This window comes from Amblyomma mixtum, chromosome 2, assembly GCF_055824585.1.
Source record: "Amblyomma mixtum isolate Tamu chromosome 2, ASM5582458v1, whole genome shotgun sequence".
Classification (NCBI taxonomy): Eukaryota; Metazoa; Arthropoda; class Arachnida; order Ixodida; family Ixodidae; genus Amblyomma; species Amblyomma mixtum.
The window spans coordinates 128,753,584-128,778,240 of NC_143013.1; the positions used below are offsets into that span (position 1 = coordinate 128,753,584).

Genomic DNA, 24,657 nt, shown 5'->3' on the forward strand with positions numbered 1-24,657 from the left:
ATTTTATGCACAGGCACTTGCAATGACTCCAATTTCATCAACATTTTGCAACCTGTTATATCATTATATTGGTGATGAATAGTTTCGGTTCATTAATTTAACACTCTCCTCGTGGAAACTTTGAGTCAAACTTGCTTACCATTTTTCAAGCTGTCTTAATCATGCTCAAAAAAACAATTTACCCTCCATGCGCACACACCACTAGGCATTTTAAGTGTTCTATTTTTTTTCATACAGTGGACTGTAATACATACATAGAAGGGAGAAATCTCCAACCTGTCACTTACGCTTGAGCACCAGAGCGGATTTTAAACGCACCTATCGGGCTTGCCCAAACAAACCGAAACCTCCTTTCCAAGGGATGCAATCACAGGAGCGATGGGAGGCTGCTCTGCGCATTGCATCATGGTCTGGGCCTTGAAGGTCGCCGCATCCAAACAGTGCCTGGTCACCTAGAATAGCCTGAAGGCCGTCGCCAACCTGTTCAACACCCCTTCAGCCACCCTCACGTGATCCACTGAAGTGGGACTAATAAAGTTATTACCAACCAAGGGCTCCTTCCTGCCAACGCGCTTCACCACAGTAATTTTGAACTGCTTCATTGAACAAATAATCTCTGAGCTGTACACAAGCTTTGTTCTCAGTACAGGTAGGCCCTTTGCTATTGGAATGTGGTAATCTACTTTTGCAGAGCAACTTCGATTGGTCCTCAGTGTCCTTTCAGACATTTCCCGACATTTCAGCACCTACATCTGTAGATGTCATATTTTGTGTGCACATAGAGGGTTGTCTATTTTAGTTCACAGTAAAGGAAAGTACTTTGAGAGTGAACGCATTTCATTGAGCATTACTCTCCTGTAGTGCACAATAGTGGCATCACAGGGTCTTTATTGCATCAGTGTATGGTGTAAATGTTGCCTAACGGCATTGTGATTCACCACTCAAAGAGAACCAACAATGGCCCTGATATCTATGTGGTCAGGAGTTTGCACAGAGGGAAAGTCAAGCACTTGCACGTCAGGCTAGAAACATGACTGAGGCCTCTTGTAGATTGCTCGTGGAGTGCACATGGCTTGCCAAAACCAATCCACATCATCCAGTGTTATCATGCTGCATTAATGGACCTTCTGCCAGAATACCACTGCTTGTCTGTGATGCTGCCTCCCTCAAATACTGTGGGCCATGTTAGCCTTGCATTTCTTGCCCCCTTTGTGTGTTATCTTGCTGCTGTGCATGCTTGTGCTTTTCTTGTTGTGTTGCTGTTCTTCCTTCTTAACTCACCATCGTTTTTATTCTCCTTCAGCTCCTTGACCTGACACCGAGGCATGTTCAGGCTTAATATGACATGTGCACTAGATAATACGCGTGGATGTGCATCCTATGATAATAACTTGCATTCACGTTAAAGAACCCCAAGTGGTCGAAATTTCCGGAGCCCTTCACAACGGCGTCCCTCATAGCCTGAGTTGCTTTGGGACATTAAACCCCAATAAACTAAACCAATAACTTGCATGAAGCAAATAAAGCAAGTGTCTTGCACACTGCATTAGCTGTTTGTAATCACCCTCCACTTTCACTATCCTCTTTATATTCGTCCCACTCCCCAATGTTGAGTAGCATATGTGAAGATATCTTTTTCCAGCCGACTTCACCTCTCTTGACATCACACATTGCCCTCTTACAAGGAATCTTGCTGCATTGAAAGGAGCTGCCTGGTGCTGCTGTGGATGCATTACTGTTGTCCTACAGCAAAGGAATTGTAGGGATGGGCATGACAAATTTTGTTTCACCTCTCACATTTTGGTGCGTACTTGCATCACACGAGTAGTGTAGCTGCCTATATGCCCTTGGTAAGTGCTGTGTGCTCATGGTTAGACAGAATTAAAGAGATTGAGGGCCTTTTCAAACATTGAAATTAAATAGCATTATTGAGAGCCTTTTTTTATTTGAATGAAATAATGTACCTGCCACTCTGCGCCATGCATTCGTGAGGTGCTTTTACATAAAGTCCGTGAAGTCTGCTTGCAGGCAGACTTAGTTAATGTTCACAAAGCAAAAGATGAGTTCCATGTCCTATTCAGATTAAGTGAAACGCCAACACTGTGAAATACATGCTTCTGTTGACAGTGAACTTTTAGCTGTGTCTGTTTTTCTTTAAGTACTGGCGGGAAACAATATCTCCCTATTTTGCTTTCGCATTTGACGCTTTTGATAATAAGAAGTACGCGCTCATAGCGTTGCACTTGACGCGATTCGCAGTCGCGTTTCGTGCGCGGCCGCTTGCAAACGTAACCAAGGGTAGCGTTAAGTTCTATGCACCTGAAGAAGTGACACGGTGAGGTAAAGCTTTCCAACGCCACTGACGCGTTGAGGTTACGATCGAGAGCCAGCCGTTTCTCCGCCAATTCCTCTCCCCGTGACGCTGATCGCATCTCACAAGTACGGAGACGCGACACGCTGCGCGATGGCTTCGGGCAATAAGCGGTCGCTCTTATTTCCGTGACGACCGGCCACAGGGTCATTAGCGTCGCATTCAGCACCATCACTCAGCTAATGTGTGCGGCGAGTACGCCGAGACCGCCGCTGCCGCCGCCGCAACGCATTTCACCGTCCATCTCTACGGCGCTACTGTGCTAACTCACCTTCGCGCCGCAACTTGGCGGTGTTTTTTGTACTTGGCGCCAAGTAGCAGACGACACTTTATTTTTTTGTCATACTTTTTTCTTTATTCTTCAATGTCGCCATTCTATTCTGCTGTTACGCATTTTCGCACCGCCCCGATTCACACGTCACGGGTACGCCCCGCTCATGGCGGATTGGAGAATATGGAGAATGTGGCCCCAGTTAAAAAGGTGATTTCGTGGACGATGCGGAGGACTTGTACGATGGAGCCATAGTGTAGTAGGGTTGCCAGAGCTTTCCGTTTTCCACGCTGCCAACTTGAATGTCGACAGTCACAGGCACAGCCGGAATGGTATCAGCTGGTGCCATAGGTCCCGCGCTGAGTTGAAGGATTGCCGTTATCTGCATGAAGAAACGCATGCCCTGAAGCAGCCGCATGATGACGCTGTTCCCACGCCCACAAAGAAAAGGGCGAAGAGACGCCGTGAGGATGAAGCTTAGGGCATTATGGGGGTACAACTAAAGTACTGAGAGGTATTTGGAAAGGAATAATGGTGCCGGGGCTCACTTTCGGGAATACGGTTCTGTGCTTAAGGTCAGAAGTTCAGTCGAGATTAGACGTAAATTAGAGCGGTTGGAAGACTAGCACTAGGTGCCCACGGGAGGGCGACAAACGAGGCAGTACAAGGGGATATGGACTCAGCATCTTTGGAAGCACAGGAAGCTAAGAGCTAAGTACCATATGAATGCCTGAGGAAATTCAACCATAACAGGTGGGCAGCTAAGGTATTTAGATAAGTATACAGAAAAAGCGTTGACTCACAGTGGCGGAAAAGAACTAGAAAACTAATCAGTAAGTGTAGCAGTCGTGACGACGGAGAAAGGAAGCGTTAAACGACAGCTCTGCGCAGCACAGCTGTGAACTGTCAACCAGGAGGCAGCAGCGCAGCGACACCTGCTGGAGCGCAGCGAAGCAGTAGCTAGGCAATGGCAACTCGGGGTAGTTTGGTAGCCGCACTGCCACGGGGATACGCGACGCGCCGAGCTGAGCTCTGGAGACTGGAGACTGGAGTTATATGGAGTTATATGGAGTTTTAAGGCGCATAAGCAACTCAGGAAACTATGCGTACCCATCTCCGCCATGTTCTTCAAGGGAAGAAGAAGCACTTCCTGCACCGTGTCCACCTAACTCACAGCGACTCTAGCTTTGGCCAGGCAGTCCAGCTCCTGCCCATCCCTACTATTAATCAGCCACAGAAACTACTACCTCTGGCATTTCCTCCATGGACACTCTCTCCTCTAAAGGTGATGAAGTATGTTCCAGGTGTGAATGCAAAGAGCCGCATGCCACAGGCAGCGCCTCTGCAAACTACTCTCGCCTACTTAACAGAGGAATATAAGCAGCACACCCATATCTTCACCGATGGTTCAACTACCAAAGAAAACCTCTTCATGTGGCCTTTATGTGCCCTCAACAGGCCATGCCCTTTCTTACCTGCTGCAGCGGAGGACATCCCCTACGACAGCTGAGCTTCACGGCATTAAGGAAGCTGTTTCTTACATCCTGCGCCGAACCGCCGGCCGTTGGGTTATCTTCACCGATTCGAAAGCATCTCTGCAGATCCTGGCCAACCTGCTGAAGAAAACGAATCACCAGCCAGTTTCCCTGGACATCGGATATCTACATCATTTAGCTATTGCCGCAGGCCACTGCATAACATTTGAAACGGTACCTGCTCACTGTGGCATTCAGGCTAATGAAAAAGCAGATGAAGTGGCCCGTAAGGGCCATCAACATCGGAGATACATTAGAACTTTTTTCACGAAATCTGATGCGTCCCAGATGGCTAAAAGTTTTGCTTCCGAAGAAACGTATCGGCTTTGGAGTTTGCCGACACATCAGTACGAATTTCTTCACTCAATCGACCCACATCTTAGATCAAGACTCTCACCCAGAATTCCTCGACATCTGGAAACACTTTATCATCGACTTCGTCTGAATGCTGCATATACAAACAGTCCACGATACCGTTTTAGACAAATGAACAGTCCACACTGTGACAACTGTGCCGCGATAGAAACTGTGGAGCATATCTTGCTTGAGTGCCCTGCGTATGCTAACGAGCGTGCATGCTATGAACATTGCATGCAGAAGCTCTGCTCAGTGCCCCTAACAATGGACAACGTTTTAGATCCCTTAGCCTGCCTTAGGCAACAGAGACTTACAATGAACTTTCTATTCACATATTTAAAAGACATTGGACATCTCGATAAGCTTTAAATTCATTTGCAAGTTACCTTCATGCATTCTTCATGCAGTGAACTTCGTCAGCCCATTCGACGGACTATGCACTCCATCATTCCATAGCTTACATCATTACTCGCCATTGCATCCTTAGTACCCATTTCATTGCCGCATTTTATCTTCGTTTTTTTTTACCTTTTCCACTCTGCTCTCCTTCTGTCTTTATCTCCAAAATTCCCCTCCCTACGCAGAGTAGCACGCCAGCGATTTTTAAACGCCGGCTAAATTCTCTGCTCTTCATTAAAGAGTCTCTCTCTCTCTCTCTCTAAGCAACTGTGACTATCATGCGCCAAACACAAGGTTAGATGATGTTATATGGAGTTTTATGGCGCATAAGCAACTGTGGCTATCATGCGCCAAACACAAGGTTAGATGATGTTATATTATGTGTATGGATGTCAAATTTTATTAGATTTAAACCATTGGCTTTCTTTAGAAACTTACACACAAGCGAAAACTCGACGAGTGTCTGCTCGCCTAAAAGCAATGCGGGATGAAATGGAATGTGTTCATTGTAATATAGAGTAAAAATTTTTTTCTAAGTTCTTCGAGATGCGAACAAGAAATTAAATTGCGATTAACTGTGAGCTCCTCACCACACATTTCACTCACGGGTTTGTCTTTTTTTGTTAATAAGAAGCTATGGGTGATGTAAAGCTATAAAACGCTCTTTATGGCGGCATGAATTCTATTCTTTTAGAATGGGCTTTACAGTATGCCGCTTGTTGTTTCCATCATTTTCCCAAGAAGCTTGTCATTTGGCTCTCAGTTTTCTACGTACTAACTTCATGTAATCCCTAGGAGGCAAATTCACATGTTTTATTTCCAGGGTTCTGGCCTGTGCAGCACACAAGTCGTCTCTCTCATTGTCCCTAATGCCTATGTGACTAGAAACCAGCAGAATTTTATAACATGTTTTTATGCTGTGACCTTTACTATATTGTGTATCACGCTTCCTATCAGTAGCTCCGTACCATTTTTGGAGTTTAATGCTTTAAGGACGCTCAGTGCATCTGTGTAAATGATGCTGTTTTCGATGTTTTCATTTGTTATTTTCTGTACCGCAGCGCAAATGGCATAACACTCAGCGGTGAAAACTGAAGCACGTGAGGGCAGTCGTACTGCATTTTTATTTTTCCCTCGTATTACTGCGCTTCCTATATGAGCATGAGTTTTTGACCCGTCAGAATAAAATGCAGTATTTCTGTATTTTTCTTGTAGTGCTAGATATTCTTGTGTTATGTGGTCATGTGGCGTACAGGTTTTACTGAGGCGTGTTAGTGTGACGTCACACACTGTGAGGAGAGTGTAACATGGTGGTAGCCCTTCGTGTCTTGGGGCAATATTTTTAATTTCATTTTGTATGTTCAGAGCTTGGCATTTTTCTTCGAAGCGCAAGAGCAACGGCTTAATCGCGTGAGGCTTGTTGTTGAAAAGTATTCGGGATGGGCATTTCGTGACAATTGGGTAACAGAGATGTTTGGGCTGAGAAAGGATTTTGAGGATGTATGTACAAGTTAGTGCAGTTCTTCGATCTTCTAAGGAAGGTTCATTAGTTTCCACATGCAGGCTTGCTATTGGGAAGTTCTGTAAGCACCGGAAGACAACCTTAACGAAGATTGTGGACAGGATCCAGTCGTTTTATGTAGGACGGTCTTGCTGAGCCATATACTATGGACCCATAGTATAACTTAGAGAGAGCCAGAGAACGATATATATGTAACAGGCATGCCCTATCAGACCCCCAGCGTTTTGTTGACAGTAGTTTCAGCACATTGAGGGCCTGGGAAGCTTTTTTCTTTAAGCTGTTTATATGTGGCAAGAAAGTGAGCTTTTTATCGAAAGTTATCACTAGAAATTGATGCTCTTGTTTGACAGGTAATGGGGTTTGGTTTAGATATAGTGTGGGGTCAGTCTGTAGGCCTCGTCACAAAGAGAACAGAACCGCTACTGTTTTCTGAGGGGAAAATCTAAATCCGTTTCTATCTGTCCAGGTAGCCAGTTTGTTTATTGGTATTTGTATCTGTCGTTCGCAGGTAGGTATGCTGGAAGACGTGCATGCTATTTGGAGGTCGTCTACGTAAACTGAGTACATTCTGGATTTTGAGATTACTTTTCCTATGGAGTTCATTTTGATGACAAATAAGGTCGTGCTGAGGATGCACCCCTAGGGTACGCCAGTTTCTTGAATAAAAGTGTTGGAGAAGGTTGCGCCTAGGCGGACTCTGAATGTGCGGTTGCTTAGGAAGTCGCTCAAACAGCCCAGCATCCTGTCGCGGATATCTAGGTCCGCTAGGTCACGGAGGATACCGAACGTCCACGTGGTATCGTAAGCCTTCTCCAGGTCGAAGAAGACCCCGATACAGTGTTGGTTGTGGATGAACGCTTCCCGCACTGTGTTCTCAACGCGGACAAGGTGAGTGGTTGTGGAACATGTCTTTTTAAACCCGCATTGGTGTATATCTAAATGTTGCCGGAACTGAAGTATGAAGGTTAGTCTGATGTTTAGAATGCTTTCGAATGATTTTGCTATACAGCTAGTGAGTGCTATTGGCATGTAACGGGTGGGACTAGTTGGTGGTTTCCCAGGTTTTAGGAAGGGTACTATTATTGCTTCTTTCAATGCTTGAGGGATTTCTCCACTCATCTATATTTTATTGAAAAATTTTAGGAGAGCCTCTATGGCAGTCTCAAAGAGGTGAGCAAGCATGGCATAATGTATATTGTCTGGGCCTGGTGCTGTCATTTTACCGGATGTTAGTACTGTGTTTAGTTCCTGCATTGTAATAAGCTGATTGTAGTCTTCATGTGTGCATGTTCCAAAGGGAAGTTTTTGTTTTTCTAGTATTGTTTTGTGCTTTTGAAGTGTTTGTGTGTAGTGGGAGGAGCTTGAAACTGTGGAAAAATGCGCTCTTCTAATGTTGTTTGAGTACCAGGTGTTGTTAGCATTGGAAATGTGAACGGAGTAAAATTTCCTGTGAGTTTCCGCACCTGCTCCCACATTTTCTTTGATGATATTGAGCTGTTTATGGAGGATATGTACTGTTGCCATGATGCCCTTTCTGCGCTGCGTCTAATGTATCGTGCTTTGGCTCTAGCCCTTTTGAAGATGAGCAAGTTTCCTGCAGAGGGATATCTGCGAAGGTTGCCCCAAGCCTTGATTTCTGCTTTTTAGCCAATGAGCATTTATTTGACCACCAAACTTTGTGTTTTTCGTGCAATTTCAGGCGCTTGTGGGATTGCTTTTATTGCTGCAGATATTAAGCATGTGACAAATTTTTCATTTATTTCTTCTATTGTAAGGGTTTCGGCATATTCTTTTTCTAGTGTGGCCTTCGTTCTGAAAAGTGCCGAATCGGCGAGGTGAATTTTCCATCGCCGTGGCTTCGTAGGGAGGATGACTGTAGCTGATGTTAGATTTAAAACCATAGGTAAGTGATCACTTCCCCGAGGGTCGTCTAAAACATCCCAAATAAAATCATTAAAAACCGATGGGTATATGCTAAATCGAGGCAGGTCATTTTTCCAGAGCTGGGGCAGCAGTACGTGGCTTTTCTTGTACTCATTACACATATGTTATTCGAAAGGATAAAATCCTCGAATGGCTGACCCCTGGAATCAGTATGCTCACTTCCCCAGAATGAGGAGTGTGCGTTAAAATCCCCTATTATTACATATGGCTCTGGCAACTGTTCCAGAAGTTCTTCTAGGTCATGCATGGCTATTGTGTTGTGTGGTGGTATGTACACAGAGCATATTGTTATCATTTTATGGCTAATAATGTTAACTGCGACCGCTTTTCAGTTCGTCTTTAATAGTACCTCTCTTGCAGGGACATCGCTTTGCATAACGATAGCGACGCCTCCTGAGAGTCGGCTAGCTTGCACTCGGTCTTTCCGGAAAATATTTTTTTTAAGATGTTTGTGTGCTGTAGCCCAAGGTTCGTTTCTTGCAGGCACACAGCTGTAGGTGCCATTGTTTTGAGCATATCGGTTATGTCTGTAGTTTCTGTGTAGACCTCTACAGTTCCATTGTATTAGATATGCCATTGTAATAAGCTGGGGATTGGGTAAAGTTGCTTATTTTCAGGAGCAGTGATTCGTGGTTTCCCTTTTTTCTCTAGGGAGTCTCCGTCTAGGGAGTCTAGGGAGTCTCCAGGAGTTAAATCCGTCGCCACTTTCATGGCGCCGTATTTCCGCGGAGCCGCCGCGGATGTGTGAGTTTTAGATGCCGGCGGACTTTCGCTGCCATCCATATCCTCCACGGTGGACGTGGAGGATGCTTCTTGGTTGCGATGGCCCGTGGCCTTCGCATTCGTCTTTTTTGCTATCACCGCTGAACCAGGCCCTGCTCCAGCGGCAGAGTCTTTTGGGCCAGCAGTTGCCTTCTTAGAGGGGTGGGGCGACAGGTCCAGTTCAGCAGAGCTGTTCTGGGTGTCTGTCGCCGAGGATGCCGCTGCTTAAAGTGGGGCCTGAGGGCCTCCGGCAAGGATCGCGTGGTCTTCCCGCGAAATTTTCAGTCCTGTGGAGTGTGTCACCGACTTCTGTGGTGGGGACTTGGTTGCCGACCCCAGGTCCTTCGGATCGACCTGTGTGACGAGAGAAACTGAAGGCGGCGGCGGTCCCCGCGTCACCGCTGTTCTGTTGGAAAGAGACGCGTTTTTTTTGCCTGAAGGTAGGACAGGTTTTCTGTGGTCTTCAAAGTTATAATTTGTTTTTCTGTTTTGCAGACTGGGCACGACCTGTAGTACGCGCCATCTGCACGCTAATGGGGGCCCCCAGACTCTTGTTAACGATCAATCTCGTCGTGCGGTTCCGGTATGCCAGGGCCACACCCTCGCGGATAACAGAACCAACATTAACATGGCCTAATACGGAAAACAAAAGTTCATGGGCAACGCAGTCAACAGCCTTTTCTAAATCGATCTGGAGAATTGCCACCTGACCATTAGTGTCATCACAGGTTTCTAAGACACTGCGCGCAACGTGAATATTTCTAAAAAGAGACCGCCCTTTAATCCCGCAGGTCTGATGCGGACCAACTAATAAATGAATCACGGTCTGCAACCCTCGTGCCAAAACCTTCATGTAAATTTTGTACTCGACGTTAGTGAGTGCTATGGGTCGGTATGCTCTTACCATTCGTAATCTGTCTATGTCGTCCGTCTTGGGAATCAGTACAGTATGGGACGACCCATAGGACGGAGGCAGTGCTTTTACTTTATAGGCTTCATTAAAGATTACCTGCAATACCGGGGAAATTACTTTTTTAAATTCTTTGTAGAATGCCGCGCTGAACCCGTCCGGTCCAGGCGACTTACCAGGGTTTAAACTGCCTATTGCTTGCTCAACTTCCCCTTGACTTATCTTCTGCTCTAATCTGTCTTTAGTTTCGTCATCCAGACGCGGCATCTCGGCTAGAAACGCCTCCTTAAATGTGATAACATCTACCGGATGCGCTGCGAAGAGCGCCTGGTAATGCTGGAAAAAGGCTGCTTTGATGTGATCGATATCCATTTTTGAAACACCTCCCGATTCTATTTCGTAAATGTGATTTCTTTCGGCACGGGCTTTTTCTAAACCAAGCGCTCGTTTCGTTGGCTTTTCCCCTGCAGCCATGTCTTCTGCCCTTGCCCTGACCAATGCTCCCCGATAACGTTCTTGTTAGATTAGCTGTAGCTTTTGTTTGGTTTTTCTTATGTCCTCTATCCATTTACCAGGCGCTCGGCATTCCTGTTTCATCATCTTCTGAAGCAGTGCCTTTAGCTCCATTTCCTCTTTTTTTGCTTCATGGTGTATACAGGTGGCTCTTTCTATTGCTTTTAATTTTAAAGTTTCTTTAGTGAGCTCCCACTGCTGCCAAACCCTCATGTTACTACTTGGTTCTATTTTTGCTATTTCTTCCCTTACCGCTCGGTTATAAAATTCGTCCTGGAGTAGCTTGTCATTTAACTTCCACATTTCCCATGAAAAACCAATCCCCTTCTTAATGAATCCTATGCAGCATTAAACCATACAGTGGTCTGAAAATGAAACCGGCAGAACTACATAACTATAGCATTTAGGTACAGTTTCCGCGGATGCATAAATTCGGTCTAGCCGTGCGTGACTTGTGCCCTCGAATCGTGTGTACCTTACAGCACGCATTCCTTCAAGACACTCTGCTACATCCTCGAGGTTGCAGTTCACAATCATTCGTAACAACACTTCGGTGCTTTTATCTCGGAAACCTCGGACGCTTGTCTTGTCGCGCGCACTAAGGACACAGTTGTAATCGCCCATAACAATCAGCTGTCTGTCCGTGCGAAGCCGTTCTTCGACGTTTTCAAAAAACGGGGCTCGGTCATCAACCACATTAGGTGCGTAGAGGCAAACAATGCGCCAGTCTATGTTATAGAGCGAAAAATCGATGGACACGTGTCGACCCGACAAGCACGAATGATGACCGTGTACCTCTATTCCCGGCAACTTCTTAACAAAAAGAATACAGCCAGCCGATGTGCCTACAGCATGGCTAGCGACGGCAAAATACCTAGACGTGAAACGTCGCACCATGCTCCCGGTCTCTTCCTTACTATCGACTTTAGTCTCCTGCTCTGCTAGTATATCAATATCTTGCTCCGTTATAAGTATGTACAGCTGGCTTTGTTTTCTTTTACCTGCCACGCCTCTAACGTTTAGGGTGGCGACTTTAAACGGAGTTGCAGAAGCCATCTTAACTTAGGAAGAAGAGACCGAAAGCATGGTGCTTACCTCTCGCGTCCAGCATGTCGCTAGACGATGCCGTCGCCGCCGGTGTCATCCGGCGCGAGCACGTGCTCCTGGTCAGGCGGCGCCTTGTCTCCGCCACGCTTGTCAGTCGGGACCTTTGGGCGCGGCCGCAGGCTGGACCGTCGCGCTTGCGGCGTCTTTGCCGGCGGTTCCTCCACGCTGGGCTCTGCTGCCTTCTCCCCGTCGGCCTTGGTCTCTGCGTGCGAACGCTTCGCTGGGGTGGTCACGCCGGTGCTCATGCGGGCGTCGGTCTTCTCGTCGCGGTTCTCGCTGGCCGCCTTTGTTTCCGCGTCCACGTGCTCTGGCGGGCTCGGGTTTTCTTTGGGAGTCTCCAGTGGCGTCAAAGGTTTGTCACAAATGGGCGACCCGCTCTCCTGTCCGACAGCCGTGTCGGTGCTGCTGCTCGAGACAGCTGGTTCAACCCCCGTCGTTTTGCCCGTGTCGTCGATACCGCTCGCTGCTTCCTCCGCTTCGACGACGTCCATCAGCTCTGCGGAGTCGCTCGCCGCTACACCCCGGTAGCCGTCGCGTAGGTGCGCACGTATTCAGCCTCGGAGTGTCCGTAGCGTCGGCACTTCGAGCACCTGGGCACCTTGCAATCACGGTGCACGTGCCCCGCGCCGCCGCAGCGCAGACACTCCATCGGCCGCCCGGGCACCACCACGAGAGCCAACTCGCCAGCAACTCGAACCTGGTGGGGCAGGTCGTCCACCTTAATGCCTGGCTTCATCTTTAGATCAGTTCAGTTTATTACCTTAAAGACCCCCGTAGGGGTATTACATAAGGGGTGGATTATACAAAAAAATAAGTACAATGGTTGCCATGTGGGTTCAACATACAATATGATCTGTTGGTGCTTTGGAAAAGTTGGATGGGCAGGTGATAGCGGCGATGCTGTGGGAAAGGCCGTTCCAATCTAATGCTGCTCGTGAGAAGAAGGAGGCAGCGAACGTGGTCGTATGGGTCCGAGGCCGGGCAACTTGAAGAATGTGACCAGTGCAAGCTGGTGACGTGGTATTGCCTGCGTAACAGTGGGTGCTGTAAAAGAACTTATGAAACAGGTTTAGGCTGGCAATGCGGCGACGAATAAAAAGGGGTGATAAGGCGGATTCTGCTTTTAAAGACGACACGCTGACTTGGTATGAAAATGTATTGTGGATGAATCTAGTGGCACGGTTTTGGACGGAATCGAGGGCATTTATGAGGTATATTTGATGTGGATTCCATATGGGGGATGCATATTCTAGTTTCGGTCTGATTAGCGATTGGTAAGCCAGGAGTTTAACTTGTTGGGGAGCGTGACGTAAGTGGCGTTTCAAAAAGCCTAGTGTTTTATTCGCGGATGATATTACATTTGAAATATGTGTGCGGCAAGATAAATCATAAGATAACGTGACTCCTAAGTACTTAAATGATTTAACTGCTTCTATTTGGATTTGAGCTACATTGTACGAAAAAATAAATGGTTTAGTGCGATGGGTGAAGGATACAATCTTGCATTTCTGAGGGTTAAGTGTCATCATCCACAGGTCGCTCCATTTCTGAACGTTAGTTAGGTCAGTCTGGAGGGCTTCTTGGTCGGAAGAGTTATTAATAGTACGATAAATAACACAATCATCTGCGAACATACGAATGTGACATGATACGTGAAGGGGCAAGCCATTAGTGTATATTAAGAATAATAATGGTCCGAGCACTGATCCTTGGGGGACGCCTGAGGTTACTGGAATGTAATCAGAAAATTCGTTGTTAACTATGACAAATTGGGTTCGATTTGTTAAAAATTCCTTAATCCAGTTTAGAATGCTAGGGTGATTATTTAGGCAAGAGAGCTTAAGTAGTAATCTCTGGTGTGGTACTTTGTCAAAGGCTTTTGTGTAATCTAAAAAAATAGCATCAATCTGTTGGTTGCAATCAAGGTTAGCATGTAAGCCATGAACAAATGTAGCCAGTTGTGTCTCACAGGAAAGGTTTTTACGGAAGCCATGTTGTGATGACTGAAAGAAATTGTTGCAATCGAGAAAGTTCATGACGAGCATAAATTACATGCTCCATGATTTTACAAGGAATGCTTGTTAGGGAAATGGGTCAATAATTTAAGGGAGAGTTTTTGTTACCAGACTTGAAGATTGGGACGACCTTTCCCACTTTCCAGTCATCCGGTATGTTACCTGAAGAGAGAGACTGAGAGTACAATAGTGAAAAGTAGGCCGCGGAAATGTGCTTAGTATTTTTCAGAAATTTCGAGTTAATTAAATCAATCCCGGCTGATGACGTTAGCTTGATATTTTCGATACGAGATGATATACCATCTGCGAAGAAAGAAACTGGATCCATGGTTTACGCTGTGAAGGAACTTATGAAGGCGTTAGCAGGTAAATCACATTCTTTCGCAAAAACAGTTGAAAAGGCTCTATTGAAAATGTCAGCACATTCACAATCGCTGATGGTTTGACCCATATCGTTAGTAAGAACGATTGTACGTGTATCCTTCGGGTTTACTACGTGCCAGAATTTTTTTAGGGTTGTGTATTAGCATATTTGGCAAGTCGGAGTGGAAAAAGGTGTGTTTTGCGTTGCGGATAGCAGCAAGGTAATCAGCTTCGGCAGTGTAGTACTTTTCCCATGATGTTTGGCTTGGGTTCCGCTTTGCTGCCCGATAGTGACGCTTTTTCTTGTTTTCCAGGCGTTTCAGGGCCGTAGTAAACCACGGTTTTTGCTGGTTAGCACGGAAACTAGCCACCGAAATGTACTTGTTTGTTAGTTTGTGAACTTTGGCCCTGCAAATGGTCCAATTTTCGTGCAGAGATTTTGTGTGGAAATCGGTTTCATAAGTTGGAAAAAAGCAGTTCTTCATTTATTGCTTGAAAATCACCTCTTTCATAAAGACGGACTGTTTTCCTGGAAACTTGACGAAGCATGGGTGTAAAACTGAAGGTAGCATGAATAACATTATGATCAGGTATTTCCCTTAGGCATGTAATGCTTGTTGCGCTATCAGGGCTGTTGGTTAATATCAGATCTAGAGTGTTGGCGGAATTCTGCGCGATGCGCGTTGGCTCTAATATTAGCTGAGTAAGGTTGAAGTTAAGACAGACATCGACAAAATTTTTTTGCTTCTGAAGAATTTGTCATGGAGGTGCGGTTACGCCAGTCAATAGTGGGAAAATTGAAATCACCAAAAAGTACAATATCTGCGTTAGGATACGATGATGTCAGTTCACTCAGCACATTGTTTAGTTTGTAGGAAAAGTCCGGATCATTTTGCGGGGGCCTGTAACAGACTCCTATCAGCACAGTTCGGGGGGCAGCGTGGCAGAGCAGCCATAACAGTTCTAAGTTAGAATCTACATTGATTAAGGATGCTGAAAACTGCTGATGTACGGCTATGAGCACGCCACCGCCACGGGCTCTCTCCCGGTCTTTACGGTAAACTTTAAAGTTGGGCAGCGCAACTAAAATTTCGGTATCACTGATATTGTCTGTTAGCCACGTTTCTGTAAGAATGAGAAGGGTGCTGTTGGTTGATAAGACAAGACTAGATACGATTTCCCGTTTCGGTAAAAAGCTTCGTATGTTAGTAAATACTGCAGATAAGGTAAGATTAGTTCGGGGGGTGTGCTGTCGGGGAGTTGCTTTAGAGCGAGTAGAGTGTGATTGCTATGGCACTTCTTTTACCGTTTCCGTCAAGTCGTCGAATATATACTGCTTCAGGCCTATGTACAGTGTTTTCAAGCGCAGTGCGTACTTATCAGATGTTTCTTTCGCGAAACGTAACAGGTGTTTGCGTGCCTTACGGACAGAATGTGAAAAGTCTTCTCCTATGCTGTAGTCGGTGTCTTTTAGTTTCCGGGCGTTTTTTAGGAGTGATTCTTTTGTCTTATGGAATGTGAATTTAACGATAATGGGGTCGACATCGTTCACTTGAGTGACGGCCAAGGCGATGTGCTCTTTCTATTTCTTTTGGGTCTATGGTGATGTCCAAATTTTCACTGCAAAGGCGGGTGACCAGTTCTTCCGACTCAGAGGACGTTTCCTTTGAGCTAGTATCAGGTAAGCCATAAAATAGCAGGTTGTTGCGGCGCGACCGGTTTTCGGCATCATCTACTCTGGATTCGAGGTTACTGATTTGGCTCGCCGACGTGTCAGCATCAGTCTTAATGGATTCAACTTCTGTTTTAAGTGATGCGAGGTCGTGATAGTGGGTTTCTAATTCGGTAACGCGCTTACTTAATTCGGTCATCGATTTGTCTGTCGGTACTAACCTGCTGCTGAGGTCTTTTACTTCGCTGATTAACATGCTTTGGCCCGATGTTAGTTTCTGTAGTTCTGCAAGTATGGCGGCAGTGTCAGGACCAGGGTTTCTATGTCACCGGATTGCATGAGCAACGAATGGACAACAGGAAAGCATTCAACGACAATACAAGCACAGCACTGCGGGCTCGGCAGCTGAATTAAGAAGTAGTTGCTCGATTTCTTTGCAAAAAGAGAGTATGATTTTCTAACCTGCATGGCGAAGACAAGAGGGTTACTCGTCCGCGCTGTGGCACAGCTGCCGAGCCCACAAGACGCCGCGGTCCACGTGCGATCTCTTATAGGTGGCGAAAAACATGACGTCTGCGGCGATTGTATTTCCCACGACAAACGGATGGTCCTAGAGCCAGGTGGTGGCGAAATCCAGGCAAACGTGACGTCAGCTGCTGTTATGGAATTGGTATCAGCTTCATGACTGCCGTAGTCATGACGATAACGTGGCCGCACGTCGACGCAGGCAGCAGCCAGAACAGGCAACAGCACATGTGTGAACACAGGAAGCAGCACCTGCATGGCGAAGGCAAGAGGGTTACTCGTCCGCGCAGTGGCACAGCTGCCGAGCCCACCTAGGAGCACGGTCCTCGTGGTGGACCCCTTTTCGTTCATACCGACGATGCGCCAACGCTCCCGGGTGACCTCGGTCACGTTGCCGAACGCCGCGAATGCAGTCCGGATGTCCTCGTCGGCAACGCCGTGTAACATCCAGTGCAGGCGCAGCTTCACCTGGTGGTCTTCTGGGTCGAAGACGATGCAGCGGTGTCCCTTAACCTCGAGCTCCTTCATGGCGGCCAGTTTATTTGCGACATCCCCACTGCTGAAGGTTACCGCCCACACGTGGTTAATCTGGTACGCCCCCAACGCCCCGACGTCGGGGAGCGCACCAACGTTAGCGAGGGCGTCTCTGAAGTCTTCGACCCTGTAGGGTCGCACACGCACGTCGCCGTGCAGAAAAACCGTGTTTAAAACAACACGTCCGGTGGGCAGAGTAGGCAGAACGATCTCGTAGTCCTTATCAGCGTCGCTGGCAAACCTGTTTCCGCGGCCAGCAACGGCCGCTATCGCCGCTCCGTGGGAGCCCATGATTCTGCGACCGTCCGCTATCGCGTCTGGAAGTAGAATTATAACCACTACACCACGGAAGCGGGTTAAAGGACACCTTCGCTGATCGCTATTTCTGGGTTTCAAAAATACTACAGACCGTTAAAAATTGCTTCCGCCCGGGATCGAACCGGGGGCCTTGCGCGTGTGAGGCGCACGTGATAACCACTACACAACGGAAGCTTTTTTTTTCTTTCTTTCCGAAAACGACACAACACAAAGGCTCATTTAAAATATCGCTTCTGCTGCACTTCAGCTGAAGCGAGTGAGGTTAAAATTTCTTCAGCTTGACCAAGTCATCCAGAAGTGTTACCCAATGAGGTGGGTCAGGTTGTTCCCGGAAACATTCCCGTAGGCAAACAGCACTTTCAATGATGTTTTCACGTACACTGAGAATATTGATATCCGCGTGCCTTACTTGCATTCGCGTTTTCCACAAACTGTGGAGGCCAAGGAGCATGAATAAGTTATAAGGTACATCTGCGTGATCCACTGGTAAAAACCGGATGCCATAAGGGTCCAGTGGGAGCTCTTTTTTAATAGTTCTCTGTAGGACGTCCCAATGAAATACTGCGTCCCAGCAACCTAAAAACACGTGTTTGATAGTTTCTGGCTTCTTACATAACAAGCAGTCGGTTGTCCAAGGGACGAAGAGTCCTTTTTCATGAAGCCAAGTTTCTACGGGCAGTGTATTACTGTGCAACTTGAAAAAGAACGTTTTCACTGCCGGCTTAACTGGCATCTTCTTCACACGTTTTAAAATATCCTGCCCTGGGCCTCCACGGTAAGGCGCACGGTACAAAGGTATCGGCATCATGGTGTCAACCAGGTCTCTGTACAGCTTTTTCTTGCATACATTGTACAAGTAGTCCGGGGAAAATCGAACTTCTAAAAGCTTGTAAGACAGCACGACCTCACGCAAATATTGCGTCACAGCGCCACACATGCTTTCGCCGGACGACACTACGATTCCGGGGAGCAGTCTTTGCAGCCGTGCTTGCATCACAGTTCGCAAAAAGATGTCATTTTGGTCGCGCAGGAAAATAAAGCGTGATACAACTTGTCGCAAAAACAAATGAACCAGTCCAACGCCTCCTTTTTTGACTGGAAGAAACAGGTTTGTTGGCCTGGTTTTCTCCCAGGTCGACGACCAAAGAAAAACAGCAAACACGCGGTGAATTTTTAGAGCGCAGCTCTTTGGCGTCCGTTCCTGGGTTTCGCGTCGTCGTCGTCGTCGGCGTTGTCGTCGGCGTCGGCCTCGTAACCAGCTCCGCCCCCTTTCATCCGCAGCTGGGGTTGACTCACTATCGGCGTCAGCGGCATCAGTCAGTCGCTGCTATCTCTTCCCTCCTCCCTTTATCGTGTTGTCCGCGTCAGCGGCATCAGTCAGTCGCTGCTATCTCTTCCCTCCTCCCTTTATCGTGTTGTCCGCTTGCTGCGCGCGCTTCTGCCCCCATCGTTTGCCGCTGGGTGTACACGCCTCCCCCCTCCCCCTCTTCCTGCGAGTCTCCGGTTGTCAAAGCGCCGGCTCGAACTTAATTCCTTTCTTCGCTCCTCCTCCAATGCAACCCCTGTGCGGTGGCAATCAGAGAGCCAGATCGGTGGCGGCGGATCTGTATATGTGCACCGCCCGAGCCGAAATTGCCGCTGCCGTTCGCCACTGCGAAATTATCTGCCAGTTCTTTCTGAGCCATGAGCGAGACGACCGATGGAAGTCCTCCGTCTGCTAAAAAAAAAATTCTGTGATAGCGCATACATGTGTTGCTCGATTTCTTTGCCTCAATCTATCGAAAAGGTGAAACAGCTTATTTGCTGCGCTCAAATTTTGCATTAGGAAGTAACGTAATCGTCGGTAATTTTTGAATAGCGGCTCTCGATGCACAAAGCACATTAATTACATACCATATCTTCGCGATCAGAAACACGTAGCAGACATAGGCGCGCGAAAAGATTGACAGCTGCCTTCCTTGCCATGCGTCCGCTTTCTCTCTCGCCCTTGACGTCTCTTCACTCCAGTGTGAGCTGTGATCGCGATAACAGTTCGGGGGCACACCAAGGTAGCGCGTTGGCAAGCGAGACCACTGCAGTCGTGAAAAAGAATTCGGTGTAACGTCCCAATCACCGTGCCAAAATCCAGAGCTTTTCTCCCAGTTGACCTCACATCCAGTCTGATCACAGAAAGTTTCAACAACTCTCTGAACTTCAAGAATGCTGCCTCTGTTCGTGCAAAAGGCTGCTATGTCGTCCGCGTATGCAAGGAGTTTGACATGCGCGGATTGCAGCTTGAAACCCGTGACATAATCACTGTTGAGAATGGTCAGGCATAACGGCTCAAGGTGCATTGCAAAAAGCAGCGGAGAGAGCGGGCACCCTTGCCTCACCGACGAGCGGACAATGAGGCTGTCAGTGAGTTCGCCATTAACTATGATACGTGTCGTACAGTTTGCGTAAGCCATTTTCACCCCATCTACGATGACACTACCAAGGTTTGAATGCTGTAGGATGCAGAAAAGAATGCCGTGCGAAACGCGATCGAACGCTTTTGCCAAGTCTAGCTGTATCATAGCAACCTGACTTCCAAGCGCATCAACACATTCCAATACTGTTCTTGCCACATGTATATTTGTGGCTATGCTGCGTCCTCTGATGCCACAGGTCTGGTGTGGCCCAACTAACTTGTCGATTACGCTCTGCAGCCTTTTTGATAGAACCTTCATGTATACCTTGTAATCGACGTTGGTGAGACTGATAGGTATATAGGAACCCACCAACATTCGTTTTTCTATATCATCAGATTTGGGAATAAGTACAATGTGTGAAGTAGTGAACGACGTCGGGACCTTTTTTCGATCATAGGCTTCAGTTATGACATTCAATAAAAACTGAGCAGCTTGGTTTTTAAAGTATTTATAGAAGGCAGCATTCAGCCCATCTGGCCCAGGAGTTTTCCCAGATGGAAGGTCATCTATTGCCGCCTGAATTTCTTCCAAAGTAATAGGCAGCTCAAGACGCTCCTTAACATCCTCCCCTAGAATTGGCATCAGTCGTAAAAAATTCTCTTCAAATCCTTCAGTGCGCTCGCGCTCATTACTAAGAAGGTCAGAAAAGTGCTCCGTAATAGCACGCTGAATACCTCTAGAGTCGTTTATAATGTTCCCCTCGTGTCTTATATGCCTGATTTCCTTCTGGCAAGCGTAGCGCTTTTCATCTGATAGAGCTCGCTTCGTAGGTGCTTCGCCTGCCCATAATCTATCGTTCCTTGAGAGTACAACCGCCGCTCTGTACCTGTCAGTATCGAGTCTTTCGATCTGACATTTGACGTATTTTATTTGTTTAGTGAAAAAACCTGGCTTACTACTTTCCATGCTCAAGAGGCACTCGAGCTGCCCGTTATTTTTCTCTTTCCTTCCGTTGATACTGAATTACGCTACTCCTTTCTATTGCTTTAATCTGCACTCGTTCTTTGAAACTTTCCCATTCGACTGACACGCTGTCTACAGGCGCAGCTAGCGCACTGTCAAAGTCTTTTGTAATTTCCTGGACAAATTCTTCGTCATCTAAAAGATTTTTGTTCAGCTTCCACAGATGCCAGTTAAAGCGTGATTTTCTTTCTTTCATTCCAAAAGTCGCACTCACAAGGCAGTGATCACTAAACGACACTGGTTTTACGGCGTATCCAGTGTAGAGCGGCACGATATCAACCGATACATACAACCTATCCAATCTTGCATGACTATCGCGCTGAAAATGCATGTATTCAGGCAGGGTTCCGGCTGAAAACATATCTCCAATCTCTTCCAAAGAATAGTCGTGCACGAATGCATTCAATAGTTCCGCACTTTTGTCCTTCACTGGTCTACACTTTACGCGGTCAGAAGCAGCACACACACATTTGAAGTCTCCCATTAGGATCAAAACCTTGTCACAACTCAAGTAAGGCTCAATGGAAGAAAAAAACAACTGACGATCACTTTCAACATTGGGGGCATAAACGCAGACTGCGCGCCAATATAAATTTGAAAACCAAAAATCGACAACCAAGAGACGACCACGTTCACACGCAAGTACAGACTCTACACTTATACCTAGTGTATTACGAATAAAAAGAAGGCATCTACCTGATGCACCGACAGAATGACACACACACACGCATCGAGGTTTGCGCGGAAAGATGACACCATGCGGTTCGTCTGGTCTTGAGAGTCTATCTTTGACTCTTGCACAGCTGTTAAGTCTAGGTCATTATCAAGCATCAAGCGATTAAGTTGACATTGCCGCCTTCGTGCTCCCAGCCCTCTGACATTCAAAGTTGCGACACGCAATGGGGCTTCTAGTTTAATAGCCATGCGATTAATCAAAACAATGCAATCAGCTCCATATGGCGCCTACCTCCTAAGTCGTGCGTGTGGCTCTCCTTGTTCCGCTGCGTTTGCACGCATGTGCGGCCTCCCAACGATGCGTCTGGAGGCACTATAAGCCCATTCCCCGCAGCAGCTTCCATAATCCGCGCACGCAAACGCAGAGTTCCAGGTGAGAGCACACTACGTCGGACGACGCACAACCAACACTCCCGCCAACGAAACACAACAAAACTACGGAGGCGGTTTTTCCGCCTGCCGTGTCGCAGCCTCAACGTTCGGGCGCGGCTTGAAGGACGGACGTCGGGTCCCCGCAGTTTTTGATGGTGGCTCGTCGCTGCCAGCTCCGGCCTGCGGCTTGTCGCCGACGCTTTCCTCGTGGGACCGTTTCGCAGCGGTTAAGACAGCCACATCATCGCTGACTTCCATGGTGTCGGCGTTGCGCGACTCCACGCTACCTGGGGCTTGGAGAGTTTGTGGTGGCGTGTCCACCGTTCTATCACCTCCACCTTGCTGGGGCTCCTGCTCTACTTGTGGAGTAGCCGCTGCGGTGACGGACGCCGTCTTCTTTAGGAGAGGCGTCAACGTAGGCCCTTCTTTTCTCGCTGGTTGCCCCGTTGTTTTCGCAGCCTCCTCCGCGTCCGCCTCATCCATCAGGTGCTCCGAAGCATCTTCACTGCTTCCAGGACCGGCGATGCTCGCGTAAGAACGGGAGAACTGACTGTCTTCGTGGCCAAAACGTCGGCAGGTTCCGCACCGCGGGACCTTACACTCCCGACGAATGTGCCCCGTACTTCGACAACGAAGACACAACGGAGGCTTTCCTGGAACAACGACGAGAGCCAACTCTCCTCCGACATTCAGTTGGTGCGGCAAGTCGTCAAGTTTGACGCCAGCTTTCAACTTCAGCGTGACAATCCTGGTGGTAGAGCCCTTCTCTGACACGCCGTGCACGCGCCAGCGCTCCCGGGTAACTTCGGATACCTTTCCATACGGCGCAAGCGCGACCCGCACGTCCTCGTCCGGCACGCAATGCAGCAGCCAGTGAAGCTTGAGGCGCACATCTTGGTTTGCCGGGTCAATCACCAGGCACCGGCGTTTCTTCACAAGCAGCTCACCGACGCCTGCAATCTTCTTCACTGCGTCCGCATCATTCAATGTGATGGCCCAAACGTGGCTCATGCGATACGGCCCCAAGGCGATAACGTCTGGGAGCAGTGAATGCTGAGCCAACGCGTCACGGAAATCTTCCAGCCGGTACGGGCGGGCACTAATATCCGCGTGCAAAAAAACTGTATTTAAAACAAAACGCCCTATTGGGAGACTTGGCAGTACAACCTGATAGTCGTTTTCCTGGCCCGGTTACCGCGGCCAGACATGGCCGCTGAAGCCGCTCCTGCGGAGCCCTGCATCCTGCGTTCGTTCACTGGCGTGGCCGGAAACAGAATCATTACACCACGGAAGCGGGTTAAAGGACACCTTCGCTGATCGCTATTTCTGGGTTTCAAAAATATTACAGACTGTTAAAAATTGCTTCCGCCCGGGATCGAACCGGGGGCCTTGCGCGTGTGAGGCGCACGTGATAACCACTACACCACGGAAGCGGGTTAAAGGACACCTTCGCTGATCGCTATTTCTGGGTTCCAAAAATATTACAGACTTAAAAATTGCTTGCGCCCGGTATCGAACCGGGGGCCTTGCGCGTGTGAGGCGCACGTGATAACCACTACACCACGGAAGCGGGTTGGGGGCCAGCTTCGCTGATCGTTATTTGTGGGTTTCAAAAATATTACAGACTGTTAAAAATTACTTCCGCCCGTTATCGAACCGGGGGCCTTGCGCGTGTGAGGCGCACGTGATAGCTACTACACCACGGAAGCGGGTTAAAGGACACCTTCGCTGATCGCTATTTCTGGGTTTCAAAAATATTACAGACTGTTAAAAATTGCTTCCGCCCGGGATCGAACCGGGAGCCTTGCGCGTGTGAGGCGCACGTGATAGCCACTACACCACGGAAGCTTTTTTTTTTCTTTATTGCCTGACTTCGGCAAGAACCACAATACACAAATACACTTACGGAGCACAATGAGCCATAATTAACAACACTGTCCCCCTGACGGGGCGTGGCTTCGTCACGTTAAAATTCTTTAAGCGTCACCAAAGGCTCGACTCTTTCGAGCCACTCGGGAGCTTCAGGAGCAAGTTTCTGACATTCAATATACCTATGCATGCACTCCCGAAAATAGATGCGTGCTGGCCGTGTATCAGGATCGCGATTATATCCTGCCATTCTTGAGCGCCAAATACAATGGAGGCCCATTAGCATAATAAGGTCGAATGGTGTCCCATCCTCACTCTCTACAGGCAAGTACCGAATACCATTAGAGTCCAGCGGTAATTCATTTTTTAAAGACCTTTGTAAGATGTCCCAAAAGTATACCCCCTCCCAACAGTGCGAAAAAACGTGGTCTATTGTTTCTGGTTGTTTACAAATTAAACAATGGGATCCCCAAGGTAGAAATAAATGCTTCCCTTCCAAAAATTTCTTTCCTGGGAGTGTTCCGGTATGCAATTTAACCCATTAGGGACCAAGAAAAATCTAGCAGAGGGATTTTCTTCATTTTTAGCACATAATACTCTCATATAAAGAAAAACAGATTGCTGAAATTTCGTCACGATTGCTTTATTCCTTCAAGAGGTTACACAGGTGTACTTTTTATAGTACACTGGGTCTTCCCCATAGCACATGTGGCTACTTCACTGCATTCCCATTGGTGGCGTGAATTTTGTTATTATGTCTGCGATTTTTACGCAGGGTGATATAACACTTCTTGTAGGCCCTCATGAATATTTTCTGGCTATACTGGCACCGCAGTTATCCTACTTTGCACGGAAAGCTTTCTCCTTTTCAAAGAAGCATCAGATACGATTGAGCCAGACTGTCTGCGAACCGCTGGTTACTGCATGTCAAGGTGTAGATAATAATGAGTAACGTTCTTACCAAAGCAAAAGTAGTCAGCAGGCTCGTCTCTAGCAATTTGTTAGATTGTTCAGGCTTTCACAATTGCAAAGTTGAGCTTTGGTGTCAACAACCACTATCACTTTTTGTCCCTGATGCTGATATACTGGCAGTAGACGGTTTGATGCGAAAGGTCAACACCTGCCATACCACTGTTGTAAAAGGAAAGGA

The 24,657-nt window shown here is 47.4% G+C and overlaps 4 non-coding genes and 1 pseudogene across 4 annotated transcripts; all 5 read right to left on the reverse strand.

Annotated features, from left to right (window-relative positions):
• Positions 1-15,301: 15,301 nt before the first annotated feature.
• LOC149360855 (uncharacterized) lies at positions 15,302-16,524 on the reverse strand (annotated as a pseudogene).
• Positions 16,525-17,219: 695 nt separating this feature from the next.
• Positions 17,220-17,292, reverse strand: TRNAV-CAC (transfer RNA valine (anticodon CAC)). Its single transcript has one exon. It is a non-coding gene; the product is annotated as a tRNA-Val (tRNA).
• A 5,706-nt stretch (positions 17,293-22,998) lies between these two features.
• On the reverse strand, positions 22,999-23,071 carry TRNAV-CAC (transfer RNA valine (anticodon CAC)). Its single transcript has one exon. It is a non-coding gene; the product is annotated as a tRNA-Val (tRNA).
• A 64-nt stretch (positions 23,072-23,135) lies between these two features.
• On the reverse strand, positions 23,136-23,208 carry TRNAV-CAC (transfer RNA valine (anticodon CAC)). The gene has a single exon. It is a non-coding gene; the product is annotated as a tRNA-Val (tRNA).
• A 205-nt stretch (positions 23,209-23,413) lies between these two features.
• On the reverse strand, positions 23,414-23,486 carry TRNAV-CAC (transfer RNA valine (anticodon CAC)). Its single transcript has one exon. It is a non-coding gene; the product is annotated as a tRNA-Val (tRNA).
• Positions 23,487-24,657: the final 1,171 nt, after the last annotated feature.